This window comes from Strongylocentrotus purpuratus, unplaced genomic scaffold, assembly GCF_000002235.5.
Source record: "Strongylocentrotus purpuratus isolate Spur 01 unplaced genomic scaffold, Spur_5.0 spur5_scaffold_20, whole genome shotgun sequence".
In the NCBI taxonomy this organism is placed as follows: domain Eukaryota; kingdom Metazoa; phylum Echinodermata; class Echinoidea; order Camarodonta; family Strongylocentrotidae; genus Strongylocentrotus; species Strongylocentrotus purpuratus.
In genome coordinates this window covers 6,687,175-6,696,395 of record NW_022145606.1, presented here as the reverse complement: position 1 = coordinate 6,696,395, position 9,221 = coordinate 6,687,175, and positions in this window count along the sequence as shown.

Here is a 9,221-nt window from a genome sequence, read left to right as displayed (position 1 = left end):
TGAGTCACATAACTATATTTGTTTCAGATTTGTTGGGGGTACAATATTGAACTCTTAAATTCAATTTTATTGGTCCAAAAGAAAATTCGTTGCGTTTAAATGCATTATATTCACAGAGGGGGGGGGCCCAAAACGCCGGCCAAAAAAGAGAGGAGTGAAAAGGAAAAGGACGTAGGAAGAAAAGGGAGTAGACGAAGAACATTTTTGAAATTCAGACAAAGATTAAGAGTCGAGAACGGTACGAATCGTCTGCTTTCTCTAATGATTTAATGAAACGTAAAAGCTTCCGCGCTTCGCGCGAGAGGGGGAAAATGAAATTAGACGAGGATTAAAAGTAATAACGGTAGGCCTACAACGAATTGTCTTCTTTCGCCAATGATTTATTGAAACGTAAAAGCTTCCGCGCTTTGCGCGGGAGGGGGGGGGGGACTGAATTTAGACGAAGATTAAGAGTCGATAACGACACAACGAATCGTCTTCATTCTCTTAATGAAACGTAAAAGCTTCCGCGCTTCGCGCGGGAGGTGAGGAAACATAATTCAGACGAGGATTATATTTGGGAACGGTACAACGAATCGTCTTCTTTCTCTAATAATTTATTGAAATGTCAAAGCTTCCGCGCTTCGCGGAGGAGGGAGGGGGAAACTCGCCCCTCCCTGCACCCACCCCCCCCCCCGCCCAATTACGTCACTGCTGGTCACCATAACGTACCAATATTTGGCTCGCATGATTTCAAATTTGGCCCCCCCCCCCTAAGAAATCCTGGATCCGCGCCTGTTCGGGCCATAGTGTTTAGTAACGAGAGCTGCAGTTATGAGACAGTCTCCAGAACAATTTATAAATGTGTTACAATATCATGGCAAGAATTGAGGTCCGCCCCGGCCGTTACATTGTTTTACATAATATTTCTGTGTTTTTAAAGAAATCGAAGTATAGTTCTTTCTTCTCCACGTATTTTATCTTGTAAAGTGATGTATATGAGATCTAATAAAATAATTAATGTTGTATCATTTACAATAATGTTTATATTTACTACTGATGGAATGTTTATTATATATACACTGTTGCTCATAAAGTTGGAAATTTTTGTTTTACCCCAATTTATGTAATTATTTTGACAATGATTTATTCCTAATAGATCTAAATAGTAGTATACGTTCTCAGATTTTATTGAATAATAATTTGCCAGTGTTTGTTCTGCGTGACTGCTAAATCATGTGTATGCTACTATGCTTATCAACTAGGGGACCTACGCCCTTAAGTCATAAATTACAGTAATGAGGATAAATGCCCCACAAAAGGGCACTCATAATTTAGCACACCGACACGGTTTTGATCCTGGGGCCTCAGAGTTACGAGGCCATTGCTTTTCCACTGAACCATGAATATACGCAGCGGGTGCTAGGGTAGGGGGCAGTTCCCACAAATAAAAAAACCCCAAGAAAATGCAATAAATTATCAATAATTCTAGAATTTCCTCCCGGTCCCCAACAGAAAAAAAAATATTATGTGTGCCCATGCCTTGAGCCATAATGCATGGCCGTACATAGGATTTTGTTATGTTGGGGACCGGGGTAAAATGCAATGAATTATTGAAAAAAAATTATTGCATTTTCTTTTATTTTTATGAATTAAGGGCGCAGGTCCCCTAGTTAATAAGCATAGTAGCATACACATGTTTTAGTCACGCAAAACAAACAATGGCAAATTATTATTCAATAAAATCTGAAAATGTATTCATCTAGATTTATTAGAAACAGTATATTTTTTCAAAATGAACGAATTTTTGTTCACTTTTCCTCCAAATTTCATCAAACTGATTCCTTGATTTTTCTTTCACATCTCCACACACTACCACCCATCTGACTTGTCGATCTTTGTTCTACACACGCTCTCCAGTCTCTTCATTCAATTATCTTTAGAACATAGACGAATGGCGGTCACTCTAGACAATTAATTGAAACAAAGGAAAACAAGATATGCAAATGTATTATACAATTTAATATGTACCACTGAATACAAATAAATACGACTGTGTACAAATCTATTACGAAGATAAATTCATTTTCATTTAACAGCTAAATGAGGATAAATTTATCTTCATTTAACAGCTAAATGAGGAAAAATTATTCTCGTTAACACAGTTTAATGAGGATAAATGTATCCTCATTGCACTGTGTTAACGATCTAATGATGGGTATAGGCCAATATAGTTTTCAAGTTTACTGTTCATACAGGATATGCCATTTCGCCTATTTTGACGCTAAATTACTACACATTTTAAACAAATAATTATTAAAAAAACGCCAAAATGGCCCTATGATAATAATAGCTAGGTACGGGTTTGGGGTTTGGCGGCGTCAGCGGCCCCCGTCCGCCCCCGCCGTAAAAAATCCATGCCTTGATCTTGTCTAGATGTTGTCTTTTGTACGTTGTCTCATGTTAGCATACATTCTCCTCCCTTCACAAATATGCAGTAACCATAGAAAATCTTGGATCGATAAACAGGCTTAGACCTACAACATCGTTGGATTAAAGTAAAGTAAAGTATTATGTAATACGTTATTGTAATGTTCTGGGTAATGTACGCACATTATAATAGGTGACGCTCAAGGCTATTGAAGTTGAAAAGTAGTCACCGTAGTGTTAACTATTCCTGCTTGAGTATTCACCCGGTAAATGTGTGAATAAAAGATATAGGCATAGCTTCAATAGATATTGAGTCAGCACTCGATAGACTTGATAAGGTCCCTGGTCAAAGAGATGGCGCGCTATTGGATTGGTCGGGACACATATTGTGAAGAATGTTTGTTGGCTACAATCTGTCATTACATCGTTAATTTAGTGACCGAACTTGGCAGCTAATCGAAATCAATCCCCGTCAAAAGTGGTCTAAAGTCACAACCCTGTAACGGGAGGGTAGTTTGTTTTAAATCCAACGAGTTGAGGCGTCAATATTATGTAAAGAATAATATATACAATCTTTTCTCGTTAATGTATTCTTATTTATCTTTAACATTAAACTTATGCAAGAAGTATGATTTTACGAGTATTTATGTAATAAATCGTATTAAAAATTATATTGTTATAATATATAATATATTTTGATGAGTTGTTATTGAAATAAATCATTTAAAATGATTGACAAATTTACTAACACATTTGTAATCGATCATCAGAGGAAAGCGGAAGAATTTTTAAAGACATTTTGGATAGATGTAGGCCCTAAATACTTTTCAGGTAATAAGTGAACAGGGATGAACAAATCAAGTTACTCCAGAGAATCACAGGAATAGCATTATAAAACAAAAGAATACCCAGATCAACCGTTTATCGTAAGGCCTTTGTTGAATCAGCGACATGGCAGGAGCCTACTTATAAGTTACACCCCAGGGGCTGACCCCCCCCCCCCCCAAAAAAAAAGTAAAACATTTTTTTGTTTAGTTAATGTTGGGTGTTCATGTTGTTGTAGTGCTCTCTACCCCCCCCCCCCCCTCCCAGCGAAATATTGGTCGGCGCGATTTTCAAATTTCGCCCCCCCCCCCCCTCTTGTAAAATCCTGGATCCGCCAATGGGCCACCCCCCCCCCCCCCCCCCCCATAACAAAACGCTATAGATCCGCCCCTGAATCATAGCACAATTAGCAAGGGGAGATTCGTTACCTATCATTGATTAAATCGCGCCATGCAAATACAGTAAAAACACATTTTGAGCTCCATATGAATTTGCATTTATTTATTTAGTTGTTTAATTATTAATTGTTCTTCCATCAGTCACCGGATGTGTATACACTAAGGCCAACAATTCAATTCATACAATTCAATTCTTTTATTCATCCAAATTCACATGTCTTGTGAATTTTATTGGATGAATATTAGAATACATTGTTTTGGTCACACATTGCAAAAATACGTAATATATATATATGAGAAACTATAAAGTTGTGTTTAGAATCATCAAGTGTGCTCCGTTCAACTATTGTCAATTATTTTTTACTTAAAGCGTATCTGCCATAGTTTACAGGAGGGATTAGACTGCCCTGCAAGGTCACTGGACAGGTGGTTATCTCATCAACTCAGCTCTCAGTTAACATAAGAAAAAGAGGATCATGGTGGACCAATGGTCACCGATTAGGCATGGTTTGTCGATAGAGGGCGCAAGTAGCTACAAGTAGTGTAGTGGGCCTTTAAAACAGCTAAAAGAGACAACAGCTTACATGATACACCCTGTCCAGTCTCGATGTTCAATTCATTAGAAAGCCAAAGTAATCAATAGAGTAATAATAATAATAATAATACATAACATTTATTAGGCGCTTAATACTGATGTTTCTAAGCGCACAGTGTTCTGATTAAGAGAAGACTATAACCCGTAGAATTAAATTAGAAGAAAAAGCAAAAATACAAAAGTAACATAGATAAGGTAAGAAAAACAGTGGCAATCAACTAAATATAGACAAATATGGTGCGCACCTCCATTGACCGACGCACAACTGCAATTTACAATTTGAAAAGATAGGTTTTGAGTAGAGATTTGAATTGAGATACAGAGGGGGCGCAGTGAATAAAGGCGGGCAGTTTGTTCCAGAGAGCGGGGGCAATAACTGAAAAGGCGCGGTCACCATACCGGGTGTTAGTGCGGGGTCCAGGTGTTAACAGTAATGTGGAAGATGAACGAAGTGTTCGTGACGACGTACGGGAACGTAAGGATATGAGATCGGAAAGGTAAGAGGGGGCTAAGCCATTGATAGCTTTGTAGCACAGGAGAAGAATTTTGAAGGATATGCGGTGGTGAATTTTAAGCCAATGTAGTGAGTTCAATATTGGAGTTATGTGCTCTGATTTACGCGAGAGAGTCACAAGCCGAGCAGCGCTATTCTGTACCCTTTGAAGTGGGACTAGATGTGACTGAGGGAGGCCAGAAAGAGAAGAATTACAGTAATCGATATGGGTCGAGACAAAAGCATGGACTAATTTTGAAGTTGTGGGTCGGTCAAGTAGCCTCCTGATTCTACTGATCTTATATATACCAAAGGAAGCAGACTTACAAATATTACTAATGTGTTGTTTGAAAGTAAGATTGCTGTCAATATTTAAACCAAGGTCACGCACAGAAGCACAACAACTGAGAGAGCCATCACTCATAACAAGATCAGGAAAGGGGTCTGAGTTCCGAAATTTAGAAGTAATATGAATCATTTCAGATTTTGAATCATTAAGGCAGAGACAGTTTTGAAAAGACCAGGTTTTGATTTCATTGAGGCAACTGGTGAGTTTGTTCGCGGCTACTGTCCTGCTGTTTGGGTGAAGAGTTACATAAATCTGGGTGTCGTCTGCATACATAGTGTGTTGAATATTCTGATGAAGGTTAATAACATTTGAGAGAGGGCTGGTGTAAAGAATAAACAGGAGGGGGCCGACCACGGAACCCTGAGGAACGCCGCAGATGAGGGGAAATGATTCCGAGTTGGTGTCATTGATGATCACCTTCTGAGTTCGGTGCATGAGATAGGAGCGAATCCATTGAAGTACGGTGCCGGTGATGGAGAAGTCGTTCTCTAAGCGATGGAGTAACAGGTCGTGGTTGATAGTGTCAAATGCGGCAGTGTAATCAAGCAAGATGAGGACAGCTTCATTACCCTTATCTACAGCTAGAAGTAGGTCATTTAGGACCTTGACAGTTGCAGTCTCAGTAGAATGATGATTCCGATAGGCAGATTGGTGGATTGGAAACAAACCGAGATTGTCAATGTGGGCTTTCAGCTGTAGTGACACAATACGTTCCAAAACCTTCCCAAGGAATGGCAGGTTTGCGATGGGCCTGTAGTTCTTAAGTCCATTCGTGTCGAGACTCGGCTTCTTTAGGAGGGGAAGAAGCAGAGAAGTCTTAAAAGACTCTGGAACTATTCCGGATGATAACGAGAGATTGAACAGTTTGGTTATGTGAGGAAGGAGTTCATCGAGGACTTCCTTTAGAAGCCAGGTAGGAATCGGATCTAGCTTACAGTGTTTAGAAGGAAGTGAAGTGATGAGCTTCCTGACTTGTGAGAGGGATACAAGGCAGAAATCAGAGAGTTCATGACGAGGGCCTGGAGCAAAAGATCTTGAAGCTGGTGCTGGTACTACATTAGGGAAAGAGGATACAACTTTGGCGACTTTTTCCCTGAAGAATGTAGCAAATCTGTTGGCGAGTTCACTATCAGAAGAATGATCTGGAAGAGGTGAAGATTGAGTGGGCGTTGAGAGTGTCTTCACAAGACGAAACAGTTCTTTAGTGTCAGCATTCTTGATGAGATCTTTGAGATACGCTGACTTCGCATTGAAGATGCACTCATAATATGACTCGCATTCACGGCGGTACAGCTCTCTATCAACAAAAAGTCCAGATTTGATCGAACGACGTTCCGCACGACGCCTTCGCCTCTTGGCTTCCTGGATATCATCGGTAAACCATGGCGCATCAGGTCTGATTGATACAGTCTTGACCTGGATTGGAGCGTGCTCATCAATCAACGTCCGCAAAGATGAGTTGTAATGCTCCGCGGAAGCAGATGGACAAGATAGATCAGGAAGTGAATGGAACATTGTGTCAATAGAGTTGCGTAGAGAGTCCTTGTCAATGCTGCGATATTTCCTGAAGGAAACCTCTTTCTTGGGATTCTTCGGCCTTGCGATATTGACAGTGGTGACAAGTGCACAATGGTCGGAAGGCATGGAAGATAGCGAGTTCACGTTGCAGACATCATCCGAATTCCTTGTGAAAATCAAATCTAGAGTGTGACCTGCGCGATGGGTTGGTTCACGAACATGTTGCTTGAACCCTAACGAATCAACACATGTCATAACAGATTTTGCAAAATTATCATTGGGATCATCAACATGTATGTTGAAATCACCCAATAATAGAGGAAAATGATCATCTACAACAGCACCTTCAAGGAGAGTTGGAAATTCATCCAAGAATGTGCCGTTGGAGAGATTATTATTGGCAGACGGGGGTGGTCGATAAATACAGTACAACCTTACAGCAGATGAAGGTGTCAGATTGAGTGTGACATCCAGTAATTCAAAAGATGCAAAATCATTGTTGTTGTTCAAGGTACAGCGAGCCGTGGATCTATAGAGAAGCAAAATCCCACCGCCCTTGGAAGATAACCGGGGTCGATGGGTGAAATCATAATTAGGCAAACCAGAAGTCGTGACATCATAAACAAATCTATTTGAGAATTTCTCAATTTTGTCTTCATTTTCCAAAAGAGCATACAAAATAATGACCGAATGTCGAAGACCAATTGAATATGTTATGAAACAGAGCAATATAACTGAGTTCCTATAGGGAATCTTGTTATGCAGATGGTCATATCTCAGCCAATACATATATTTAATTGGTTTTCGACGTTCAGACATTATTTTTTTGTGCTCTTTCGGAAAATAAAGAAAACATTCAATTGAGAAATTCCAAAAATCGGTTTTTGATGACGTCACATTTCACTTCACCACTCTATTGCCTTTTGTATGTTTGTTCACAAAATTAGGTTTAGACAAACTCAAAGCAGCTGCATTTACATACCCAAATGTTAACATAAGGGCTTTGACAAGATGTTTTTGTCACCCCTCGGCTCCTCGAAAGAATGCCAAGGTAATCGATTGCCCTTTTGTGCGTTTAATTGTTCAAGAATACAAAGGTTTATAGCTATGACATTCGAAAATGCATTGGAGATGATTCGATCTCTCCTCCTCGGTGTAGCGTTCACACAATAGAGATAGGAGTGAGAGATAGAAGACATGCTACGAGCAAAGGGACGCAGAAAATATTGGTGTGTGTCCGTTTCTGCTCAAACTGCTCAAAGCCGATGAAAATCGCATCATGGCAGCAGAAGTGTGGTTCTGAAGGAAAATGCTAAAATCAGCTGGAAGGACAAAAGAACTAACCTCATTGTTCTACATGAACTAAACACAGAGAGAGATCTCTTTGGAAAAGTGGCCCGCCTCAAGATGGGTTACTTTGGACACATTCTGCGTGGCAGTGGGAGCCCGGCCTTTAGCAGCACAACTGATAGAAGGAAAAAGAAAAAGAGGCAGACAGAGAAAGAATGGACAGGTCTCACATATTCAGAAGCCAAAATATTAACACAGGATAGAAAGAAATGGAGAAAGACAACAAGAAGACATATGTGCAGATGTGGTCGCCAATCGCCAGCAACTGACGGTGCATGGCAGCCAGGTGGCCAGGTAGGTCGATCCGTTTCACTTAATTTATAATGCAACATTTTCCCACTCGACGAGAGGGCAATAGGGGTATATTATATCCATCTCTGGCCTGGGCAATCTGCCCCTTCGAAATAAATATCAGAAACTACAATATGTCAAAATTTATATCAATTTGGATAGTTTGATGAGGAATTGAACTTTCAGAGTAGTTTTAGGCAACGACGTGTAGACTATATTATGAGCCATTTGGTGATATTCAGGCCCCTGGTGGCTGCAAAAATATCACGTCATGATTCAAAATGGCGCCAGAATGTAACATTATTTAAGTTGCGTTTTATCGAAATATAATTGATACCACAAGAAAGGAAATTTTTTCCTCGTTCGCTTCACATCTCGCAAAATTGAAAAATCAGGATGATTCCTGACCGACCGAATGTAAAGCGCTTAGAAACATTGTAATAAGCGCTATAGAATTATGTTATAATTTGAAATTTATCTAGTGTATACACTGGCATACTGATGGGTGTGGGGGGGGGGGGGCTTAGAATAGAATTTAAACGTGGTTTAATTCTAATTCGTTACCAGTGATTAACAAATGTTGCTGAAATGACTTGATTTCCGGGATTCGTTTTTACCGTAAATTATACTTTTGTATGCGAATGTCGGAAAATGACAAATTTCCAAATCTGAAGTCATGCCCATGAATATGCTTTTTTAGAAGCCTACATGTCTATGGCAATTGCACTAGGAGGGAGAGGAAAACAATACTGTATCCTTTAGATCACTGTATTCGGCGGCGCGGTACGGGAGGGGGCGGGGGGGGGGGTAGGGATCGAGGAGGGGGAGGGGGGCTCCCCCACATAAAAAAATAGAATTTATAGAGAATAGACAAAAGGGAAGAAAAAGCAACAAAAACACGGCAGTGACACACATGAAATATCAACATATTCTCATATGAACGTAGTTAAATTCCTCAAACCCATGAGCTTCCCGGGGGCTACGACCCCTGGA